Source organism: Corvus moneduloides, chromosome 1 (assembly GCF_009650955.1).
Source record: "Corvus moneduloides isolate bCorMon1 chromosome 1, bCorMon1.pri, whole genome shotgun sequence".
NCBI classification, from domain to species: Eukaryota; Metazoa; Chordata; class Aves; order Passeriformes; family Corvidae; genus Corvus; species Corvus moneduloides.
Genome location: NC_045476.1, coordinates 156,018,705 through 156,030,873, shown reverse-complemented (window position 1 = coordinate 156,030,873; position 12,169 = coordinate 156,018,705).

Genomic DNA, 12,169 nt, shown 5'->3' with positions numbered 1-12,169 from the left:
CCAAGAAATTATATCATGTCTATCTGTTGCAATGCAGGATTTCCAGCTTTCCAGCAACCTGCATGCCAAAACTAAGGGTGTTGTTTTTGTTTGTTTTTGTTTGTTTTGGTGTTTGTTTTTTTTTTTTTTTACTCTGTGTGTATTCCATTTATCCCCACATGCAACTTTTTGGAGAGCAAGCCCTTCCTACATCCTTTCAGGAGATGGACTTGATGATCTTTGTGGGTCGCTTCCAACACAGGATATTCTGTGATTCTATGTCTTACCAAAATTTTTAATATAATTTAATCTATTAAACTTTATCCATTTCATTCCTAAAAGAAAATAATAGAAGAAATAACACCATGGAGGCAGAACTATAACCTTAATGGCAGTCTTGAGGGGCACACCATGGGAGCTGAGAAATGGTATGGAAGATTTGTCCAGGAAGTAAAAAAGAGGACAAGGGAGACACCGGGTACCAAGCACTGGCATTTGGGAAAGAACAGGAGAGAGATCAGTTGAACATTTCTAGTAAAGGAAGAAAACCGGGGACAATTATTAGGGATTTTGATTCCTGATCAGCACATTGGGACAGGAAGTGGCTATTTTTTTCCCCCTGAGCAACAGGAAGAGGCATCAGTAGGACAACTCTTTCAGCAGTAAAATGTGATAATTGCTTTGATACCTCCACCAAGAGAAACACAGCGAGGTACAGATGAGCTGTTATGTTCCTGGATGCAGTCATGATGATGCTGTTTCAGAAAGTGGGAGGAAATGGGCAAGTGAGCATCTACCCTAAGCCTGTTTCTGACTAGCAGAGAAGAACAGCCTGACAATCTAAAGATTTGGTGGTAATTTGGATGAAAGCAAGCATTAAATGATAAAGTTCGTTATTCCAAGGGAAAAAGCTAGACCAGCTGAATATGGATAATGACTCCAAAAAAAGTAGACTTCAGCAAACTTGGGGAACTGGTAAGTAATGTCTCTGAGGAAAATAATCTCAGGGATAAAGGAATGCAGGAAAGCTGGCAGTTACTAAGCCTATTTTAAAGGTAAATTCCTCTGATGCAGAAGACAGATTGGAAACAGAGTGAGAAACCCATATAATTGCCTCTGGAACTCTTCAAAGACCTGAAAATGGAAAAGACTTGACAAATGGAGAATGCAGAGACCCCAAGCAGAGTTTCCCCTGGATTACTTTCCCTACCATAAGGTGAAATTAAAAAGGGAACAGTCCAGAGATCGGCTTTGAAGAGCCCTGGCTGAGTATGCAACAGAGGGGGCTGCCATGGGGTGCTGTGTGTTTTATGAGAGTGCACTGCATGAGCAATGGCTTGGTGAGCTCATGCATGAGTGTGGCATAGGGCCAAAGGAGGCATGAACAACCTGAGGGTGAAGTGGTGATGCAGCATCCAGAGACTATAGCAAGAACTTTGTGAGACTGGCAGAGCACTGTGGCTTTTAGCCGTCTAGTACGATAATGAACTTTGCTTTCCTCTTTGTCCTTTGTGCCCCAGCTTTTGACCTTCAAATAGCCAGTGTACTAAAGAAGGTCTCAAAGTGGATTTGCAATAGGAAGGTGATTTCCCATGTTTGCTGCAGTTACCAGCTGGGTCAGTAGAAGAGATGGATTTTCAGACTCAATCTAATTGAAATCTCAGCATTTTGGAGGAATAACTGACTGTGCAGTGCTGCACACTGGGACAATCCAAGGACATTTATCCCTGCAGCCCATCCCTGTAGTGACACAGACACCACAGTAGTTCTGCAGCTGTCTCTTCCCGAGAAGAACCATGGGGTCACTGCTGGTGTGGGAGGAAAGTCACTGAAAGTTTTCCATGGAAGAAGCCCATATATCTGTTCAGACACTGGGCATGGCCCATATGGGTTGAGGACTTGAGGCTGTAGCTGGTAGGCAGCAAAGTGAGGTTTCCTGATGAAAGTTACTGCAACACAGGACAAGGCCTCTGAGATGTTGTGCTGAGTGACAGGGCTCTGTGAATGGGCTGTGAGATGTCACAAGATGGATAAGAGCCAGAGGTTTTTCCAGGAGTGGATGAGGGACCCTCTCTGCCACTTGAGGTGGGGGCTCAGAGCAGCTGTACCCGCTGTCCCTTCTCTGTCTGACCCTATGTTTGAACAAGACAGCTTTCTACACCCCTCCCTCTGCTTCCATGGGAATGAAGAAATAGTCCAGAAGAAGGCAGTCTCTTTGCTCTTTGCCATCATTCCAGCATCCTACTGAGGGCCTCTCACCCCAGAAGCATGGTGGGAGATGCCACCATGGCATGGTCACTGCATGGCACTGTGAGGGTCCATCTGTGCCTTAGTTAAAGCCATTATTAGTTCTGTTATGCTTAAAGCTGTCCTCAAACTGGTGGTGATCACAACTCCCTGAGGAACAGTTGGAGCCCTCCTAGCTGGGATGGTAACCCACCAAGCTTCGTATCTGTGGGGTTATCCTGCACTGAGCTCCCCTTGTGGGGAGAGGGAGCTGGTAGCATTTATGGTGCTTCACTGATAGAGAAGATATTGCAGGGATTGAAAGAGCCCAGGCTCACCCTTTCACTACTGTCAGACTTGTGTTTGAGGCTGGTGGTTTACATTCCAGGATGCACTGCTTAATTGCTAATGAATTTGCCTGATGGAGCAGGAATGGGGAAGACAAATCACAACTGTGTGAATGTACATGGGGAATCAGGAATGTCATATGAGGCTCCAAAATAAAAAGGAGATGAAGGGAAGGGTGAGTAAGAAAGGCCAAATCAATGCTGGCTGTTGGAAGGAGGAGAGGCGGGTGCCAATGACAACTGGGGCAAGCCCCACATTCAGGTTTTACGGTCAGCTATCTTTCCACACATTAAATCCCCAAGTCTGGCAGAGCAGAATGCTTTTTCCAGGCGTAAAGAAAGTGTTGAGGTGTTCTTAGGTCTCTCTGAATAAAGATTTACACCAGGAAATTTACTGGCTTATACTATCGGGGCATGAGGATAGTCATCCTATTAGTACGACTTTCCTTCTGGAGATCTTAAGGAGGAGTAGAATTGCTTTAATTTGTGATGCTTTCCCAGTTGCATATGACATTAGGCCATAGAATAAACAAGTGTTAAATGATAATGAGCTGTTTATTCATTACCTGCATCCCTTGGTTGTGACTGATTTCTGTCTGGCCTTCAGGAGAGCTCTCTGTTGATTTGGGTGTATATGCTCTGCAAACTTTAAGGGCAGCAGGTCTCAGTGTTTTTTTAAGCTGAGACTAATATGCTTGGCTTCAGGGTGTTAAAGATACAGTGTTAGGAACATGTTTTCTGTACACGAACACAGAATTATTTTCTTCTCAATGTTCCTTCCTTGGTAAGTAAGCTAATGTCCTAAGAGTGCATACTGGACATGCTCTTTGGATACTTTAAATGTCTATGGTCAGACATTGTAGGAACAGTCATTTCCTAAATACATGGCCTTCTGAGAATCAAGTTTCCAGCCATAGCTGTAGATGTGAAAAACCTGAAAGAAAACACAGAAGACTCTGACCTCAACGGGCAAAATACCCCTGACAGAAAATCCCTCCAAGCCAGTAAAATTCCACTCTGGTGTGCAGGAGCAAAGGCTTGTCAGAAATTCCAGTGGGCCATCTACCAGCCTGCCTTTCCTCAGGACACAGGTGAAGGCACCAGAGGGGCAAGAGCAGCCCCAAGCCCCACTAGGGGCTGACAGTTCAAGAGGGCAGGAGGCATCTCCAGCAGCGACAGGCAGAACCACTGCCACCCCCACTGCCTCAGGCAAGACTATTGGTCCTTATCTATTAATAAGCAGGTAATAACTTTGAACAAAATCTGAGCTAAACCACTTTGAAATCTTCTAAAATTCCTGAAGAGTTTCAGGGCAGAAGCTCTGGCAAACTTTGCAGCACTTTGTAGTTACGCTACAAAATGCTTAGTTTGGCTTGATTGCAGCAAATGTGATTCTTTTTCTTAATTTTTCCATTTTTATTTGATAAAACAGAACTCCAAACTCATTAATTTGTGCTGCTGTTTTCTCCATTTAGTGGTATGCTTGATGTATCCCATTTACTTTCACTTGATCAGCTAGTATTAATGGCCATAGAATTCAAGTGCACAAAGACTTGTTATTGAATTTCAATTGAAATCTTGTAGGCAGACATAATAAGAACTTGTCAGTGTGTGTTAAACAGTTTTGCTTGTTATGGTTTCAAATGGAATAAAGGACTGGTGCAGATCCTTCAAGCTGACAAAGTTTGTGACCTACACATCAAGAAAAGACAAGGATTTTTGCAATGCCTCGATGAAAGCAAAGCTGCTCCTTGAGCCAAGGGCCATCTCAACAGAGTAACCTGAAGGATGGTGATGGCAGCATGTTGGCAGTGAATGCACAGATGAAGCATTTGCTAGAAGCAAAAAAACCAGGAAATGATAATTTTCTTCACGCTTTGAATAATGAATGCTTGAAGCTTTAAACGCTGTGTATTTTCCTCATGTTTTGTGGGTTGGGGTCAGGGAATATCGCCTTGTCCTCGCCTTGAGTGATGAAAAAGACTGTAACTCAAGACCCTGTCTTTTTTAGACCATGAGTACCTACAGCACAGGTTACAAGATTAATGCATAGATATGAAAGATTCTTAGTGTTAAAAGAAGCAAAGGGTCTCACACATTTTGCAACACGTACTCTGTGCTTTGAATAGCTGGTGGTGTAAAATATCATTATGAGATGTAGGATGTCTCAGTGGTTCAGGGACCATCTCCAAGACTTTTTCCTAATTCAGAGTGAGAGCAGAGTCTTTTAGACTAAAAATAAAGGACACGTGGCATTATCAATTTCAAACTTCTGCAACTGGAGGCAATGCTGAGTTGTTTGTGTTTAATTCAAAAGTGAGAGCTGTTCAAGTTCAAAACAGTTTTGGGCTCTATGATAAGCTACAAGCAGTGAGTAGAAAAGACCAAAGTCTGAAGCTAGCTCTTTCATTGAATTTCTCTGCATCTGTGCAAGCCTCTGAATAAACAATGTATGTGTTACTACTTCATTACTAGACTTGGGTTGTTCAGGTTTCTGAGGAATGCTTCACTCCATAGGTGGGTGTCATAGTGAACAGGAAAACACTACATGTAGAGTACAAAGAGTAATGACACACTTTGAAAAGTGTCATTATGAGTACTTAAACTAAGCACTTTTATCCTGGATGTTTAATACATCTCTAATGTTTAAGGTAGATTTGACTTTCAAAAACATACCGGCAGAATGACACATTGTATAGGACACAAACATAGAAAAATGAAGCAACCCTTTAAACTTCTTTTTAGATTCACTTCTGTTTTGGCTGGCTCTTTACAATACTGGAAGACTGTGAATGCTCCAAGTCTATGCCAATACTAGTGAAGACCCACTTGTGTAGAAGTTTCAGTACACCCAGCCATGAGCCAAGGAGTCCTCTGTCTGACTCAGATGGTTTGATGCTGTGGTGGCTCAGCAAGTGGTGGGACAATGCTTCTTTGATCCTCACCATAACCTGAATTTCTCTCTTCGCTGGCTTTCCTCTCATTGACAGGTCTCTGCCAGTAATGATGCCAAGTACTATGACTTGTATCATAGAGAAGAGGGGAAGGACAGGCATCTCCTTCCTAAAGAGCTTTGGCAATAACCTGCTGGCACTAGATCAGCAAATGCATTCAGGTCTCCCGCTACTGAGCTGGTCAGCTATTACAAGAAGACCATTTCCTGCCAGACAAGAGACTTTTGCTGCATTTAGGCAACAGCCCCAACTAAATTACTATAATCTCAACAATGTAATAGCCACTTCTTGGCATTTTAAGCCAGTGGTTCCAGCACTTACCAACTAACACAACTAAGCACACCAGACCTCTCTTCTTTATGTAATAATTTGTCATTTAACCTCAGGCTGGCTTTTCAGAGCTCTTCAAGGTCATGCTTTGTTCACACTCCTGAGACTCTCCTTTACTCTGGAAGCTATGATGCACCTGATGGTGGAAAAGCATTGCCTATGTTACAATAATTCTGCTCATCTTAATGTCTAACATAGCTCTTTGTTTTCCTTTTACTAGTTTGACAGTTATAGACTGTAGACTCTCTGCAGCAGAGACCATTCTTTTATAAAAGTTCTGACTTCCAAAATTGGACCACCCTGTTGTAAAAGACCTGATCTGAAAGCTCCTATGGCATCCTAAGCCATATGGATGCAGCAATATTAAAAATTAGTATAATTTTTTTTTTTTAAAGTGAATATATGTTCTAGACTTCTGCTAGGAATGATCTGGCTGTTTAGCCATGAAGAACAGCTGTACATAGCTGTTGTCTTCCAAGATACAGTATACAGTGGAGCAATAACTTTCTCCCTTTCAACTTGCATTTCTTCACCTGAAATTTACATTTATTTTAGCCTTTATTCTCAGTTTGGTAAAATACCTGAGCCTGAAACTGCCTAATCTAGCTAACAAGACTAGAGCTAAGTATCTCTGACACTGGGAAAAAAGAGATGCCAAATATCCATCAGTGGACACACAACCTTCCGACTCTAGTCTTCCCCAAGTCACTGGACCTTATACTTGTGATCCCCAGAGACAAAACAGCAAAGGTCGTATTTAGAATTTGTTTGACTTTATATTGTTCTCTGATCATCAGATAATTAAAGAAATATCACTTAGCTTTGCACTTCTCAGCAAAGGGAAATTCTGCTTGTCTGTGAGTCAGGAGCAACTCTGTTGAAGTTTGTGGAGTTCCACCAATATTAAAATTGTGTTACTGAAAAGAAAACTAGAACCGGAGATTGGAGAGTTTTGCTCACAATAACTAAAGCTTTGTCTAGACTGGGGATTTGCCCTGATTACTGCCACTGGCTACCAGCCACTGGTGTTTCTTCACCACTGTGATTCCTTGCATTGGCACATCATGGTGCTAATGGTGGTGGTAGAGTTTTGTCAGTTTAGGCATGGATAACATTCTCTGCTGGATGTGTTGGCTTTCTCCATTTATACCATGTGAGATCTGTTAATGTTTAGTTGACTGTGACTGGAACCTGGCAAGTATATAGGGCCCATGGATACAGAGACAGGAAAAATGTTAAATTCCCTCAAACTTTTCCAGAAATTCTCAAAGCCTTTCTAAATTAGCTTTGATGTCACGTGTCAAATAGAGAACACATGAAAGTGTTACTGGGGACAGAAAGTGAATATTAGCATAAGAAAAGGTTAGTTCTGTTATTTGAGAGTGCTGTAGAACAAGAAATTTAGAAATGCCAAGTTTATCAGCCCATCTAGCCCCTATCCCAATAATATATTAAGTCATCTTTCTGTATAGTTTGCATTGCTTTGTCTAGTCTAGGTCTCAGTGACTCAACTTATGGAGTCTGCACCACTTCTCGAGGGAGAGAGTTTTCCACAGTTTGAACTGTTACGATATTTTTCCTGATATCTAGCCTACCATTTCATTTTATCCCATTATTCTTAGCCTCCTCCTTCCTCTCAAGTACACCCAATAATCCTCTTTTTTGGTGTTTATATCTTCTGAAGTCTCACAGACATTTCTTTTCCTCTTAGCTGTCCCACATCTATATATTCTCATATTTAGACCATTGATGCTTTACAATGAAATATTCTGGACTGTATAAAGAAGGAGCATGTAGTGTAAAACAAGCAGGGTTGCTTTTCTGCTCCACTTGGCATTGGTGAAAGTCTCAGCTGGCATAGTGAGTTCAGTTTTGGATGCTGCTTTTTAAGAAAAGACACTAACAAATTGAAGAAAGCTCAAAGGACAATAATAAAAATGATAAAAGATTTAAAAATCAGATTTATGAGAAGCAGCTGAGACAGGCATGTTCAGTCTACAAAGACCAAAGGAAGGCAAAATAGCTGTACACAAATATATGAAATGATGTGATAAAGGGAACAGGGGCCAGTTATTCTCATTATCCAGAGAGGAAAGAAGCACAGAAACTGATTTAAGCTGCAGAAAGGAAAATTCCGGCTACATATGTGAGAGATGTGTTTCAGCTACTCAAAAATTAGGCAATGGAACAAGCTGCTGTGAAAGGTTACAGAGTTAAAATGGCTAGAGAGATTCCAGGCTAGACTCAACTGCTGGGACCAATGAAAAAAAAATCCCACCCTGATTTTGGAAAGTTAACCAGATGTGCTGCTAATGGCAGATTCTCACAAGTAAATAGGATTCCATATTAGGGATATCATGTGTGCTGACACAGGGCCCCTAAAGGGAAAGGTAAGTGCTGAAAAACTGTCCATCTTCCCAGCTTTCCATCTTACTGCAAAGCAGAGAAAGGAAGGGAAACTGGACTGTGTGGAGACATTGAAAAGACATGGAGATGGAGGTTATGACTAACCTGGGTGTAAACAGGTGCTTCATGCACAGACATGTGGCAGCTTCATTTCAAAGGTGGAGTGGCTGAATGGGCACCTGAGTGTGTGTCAGCTGAGTGAACAAGCCCAGAGGAGAGGTGCAGGAAGAGTCCAGGACATGGGCAGGTTAAGTGTGGGTATGAATTTTTACGGGTCAGCTTATGCTACTGGACTTGCCTGAAGTCACTGACAAGGAGCTGGATTCAGACGTCTGTATTCTCAGGCCAGCACTTTGACCACAAGCCTATTGTCCTCTTTGTAGCACCACTTTTTTACCACCTCCTTATGAACTGAGCAGCCATCTGATCCTGCCTGGCTCATGCATTTTGAATTCCTGCAAACTTGTGAGGAATTTCCTGAGCATTAAAAAAACCAAACTAAACCAAGCCACCAACAAAAAGAGACAGTAATGAAGGGCAAGCTGGTATTTTGTTCTCATGTTCTCCACTAGGTAAGATACACCACTAGGAGCTGGCATGGCTGTGGGCTGCATATAAAAAGATCAACATCTCATGAAATGGTAGCTGATGATTGGCAACACTAAAATCCAAAACCTTAGCCTGCCATTTTAATCAGCATCTTCACTACAACTCTGCTCCCCTGGAGACGTACCACTGCCATGAACCTCCTGCCAGCTGAGCAGTGCTAATGTCAGCAGTGGGGAACATGTAAGGATCTTTGCTTGCTATTGTAGACTGATTCTTGCAATTGATGACTCTGGTTTTGATCCTCAGAAGTCTGTGGGGCTCAGCCCTCCTTGAAGTGAGAGCAGTATTCTTACATTGTTTGTGGTGTGTTTAACATATTATGGGGCGTTACTTTCTGGCACTGAGTTTTGAACTTTAAACAGCATTGAATAATTCCCCAACATCCCATTACTGTGATTTGGCTGGACATTCCACCAAGTGAGGATAATGCATAAAATGAAGATGGTTCTAGCACTGGAGTCAGAAAAGCGTAGAGCTGGGTGGTATCCAGATGGGATCTTCTGTATGAGTTATTGTCACTTGTCAGCTGGTATGTATTCTTATGAGCTACCACAGTGGAATTACAATTCTTCCCTCCCATTAGTCATCACCACTACACAAATTTTATTTGGAGGAGAAAGGTCGTGGCAAACAGTCATATCTGTCCTGGCTGTAGCTCAGGATAAAAACCAAAAGTACCCGGGCAATTCCCTGGAATAAATTAAGAGACTGAGCACGAAGCTCTAATTTTTACCTGTCTGCCTGTGGGCAAAAATATCTGAGTGGGATCTGAAGCCCCTTTTCATGGCAGATGAGAAGCTCTAGCTTCCAGCACTACTTGGCACCATGCCACCCAGGAGTGGAAGGGGAATTCCTAAGCAGGCATTCCAGGGAGCTTTTCTCAGACACTTTGGGCTGTTGGAATTGGTTTTGCAATCTGTGCTTTCATCTTTCTTGATACTTTCCACTCAACAAACTAGGAGCTATTGTCCTGGGTGTATCATATTAGTGGGAAATAGAAAGGAGAAAACTTGTGAAAGAGATGGTGTGAAAGCTGCTAAAACCTAAGTAGGACTCACAGTTCTATTTTTTGTTTCTCAGTCTTTTAAAGTGACTCTGCAATCCTGGTAGGAAGCTGGCAGCAGAGTAGGACTGAGGTACCAACAGTAGCACTTTCTCATGATCTGTTTTTCTCTAAGCACTGTGCATGTGTCAGACAGCTTTACCCATGAGCAATTGGTGCTTCTCCAGAGAGTGATTTCTCTCCCTTAGGAGCATCCAGTGCGTGGTAGTTCTGTTGGCTGCCTTGCTTTGAAATCTGTAATTGTCATAATGGTTGTCTCTGGGCTTAAGCCTTGAATTTGGCTGGTTTCAGATATCACCAGGTCTTGAAGCCTGCTGCAATAAAGAAGGGGACTGATGAGTACTGTGAGTCCTTGGCACTTGGTGCAGCTATGGAGAGACATGACAAGGCATGATAGGACTGAACTCCCTGACACACATGATGAGAAACCTCTGCTTTTCCTGATGTACAGAACCATCTGTGTCCGGGGTTCTGTAAAACTGGGCTCCAGATCTGAGACTGGGGGTGAAAGGTCCCAAGCCAATCCACAAGAGGTCTTACAGAGAGGGTCTCACATGCAATGCTGACTTGTTCTACCGTGTGGTGGCATGCTAAGAAAGTTTTGTTTCTGCTCTTGGTTTGGGAAAAAGCCTTGGGGAGTTAACTCAGACATACCTAGATGTATGTACTCTCCTTCTTGACTTTCTCTTCAGAACAGCATGAGATGGTCCATAGCCTCTCCTCTCCACATTGCAGACCAGCCCCCAGAAAAGTGTATCACTGCTAGTGTTTCCCACTGATACCTGTAGGGTTTGAATTAAATCACAAATAATGGTGTAATTTGGTCTTTAACAAGACCACCTTCAATGATTTATGGTGGATTATGGATGGCGGAGCTCAGCCCTTGGACTCTATGCCTCCTTCAGATGAAATGATTTCTAGATACGCGATGCCTTCATATGGGAAACTGAAGCAGTGCACTGGAGCTATGGCCACTCAAGGAACTGAGATCACAGCAAATGAAATTGTCTCTTCCAGTACTTCATTGGAAAAGAATTTCTAGGCAAGTTGCCTAGCAGGCACACTGCACTATATTCTTAGAAAGCAATAGATCTATTTAGGACTGCTGTATCTCTTTGGAATTTACTGTATGAAAAAAACCCCTTTGGCAGGAGCTGATCTTCAGTGCTGACTGAGATTTGCAGCTTCTGACTGACAAACTAATCCAAGCATTTTATTAGAGACTGCTTCCCAGTAAGTCCTGTTTGCATTGCATCTGAATTCAGGAGGATCACATCAGAATGAGAAATGAAGCAGATTTCTTGCTGAATTTTTATCAGCCCTTCATTCACAGGTGCGCACACACACACACACATATATATATATGCACTAGAGTGGATGTGCAGGTTTTTTATGTTACACATAACAAATGTATTCCAGCTTGCTCCTAATCCCTTCCTAGTCAAAGTGTAGATAAGCTAAGTGACTGGTGACTTGTGATTAGTTAAAGGGGCAGAAATGCATTTGTTTTTAGTGTATAGGTGGCTGTCTCCATTATAAATATCTATTCCTGCTCCAGCCGTTTTGTAAAGCTTGTGAAGTTCAGTAAGTCACCTCACAGAGCTGTTCCAGCTTTGCGTATTCTTTGAATCCCCAGCTCCAAGAGCAGGCTGTTGTGACAGTGTGTTGTGTTCAGCTTCCATCCAGCCTGGATGCAGAACTGCAATCCAAGCCACCCTGTGGGCTCAGTATGAGGGTAAACCTCATGTCAGTGCACCAGACAAAGGCAACCTTTCCATGTGATTCCTAAGTGGAGAATACATTCTGTACAGGTTTCCTGGCACCGGACCACAATGTGGTCTCCTGAAAATCTGCAGCTGGAGTTCTGCAGTTTTTGTTGGAGTGAGACAATTTTGTCCCCCATTTGTGGGACTGTCACTTAACGACAGAGTTTGACCTCAGACTGAAAATGAACTCTTGTAATATATGTTCAAGGGTCAAATGGACCATTACGAATGACTTAAATAGATGTGGATAACAATATTTCAACTTTAGGCACATTTTCCAGTCTTGGTTGAGGGACTCAAAAGTAAGAAGATACTGTCATTCACATGGAAGTTCTCAGACAAGCCTTGGGGATCTCAGCTATGTCAAGTACCTGAGAATAAGAAGTCACATGGTATATAGTTATCTGCAAGAAGAAACCATATCTGGCAGATGGTACAGCAGATCTGCATAGGCTCCTCAGCCCTGAAAGCCCTTTGGAGTGACAGAGG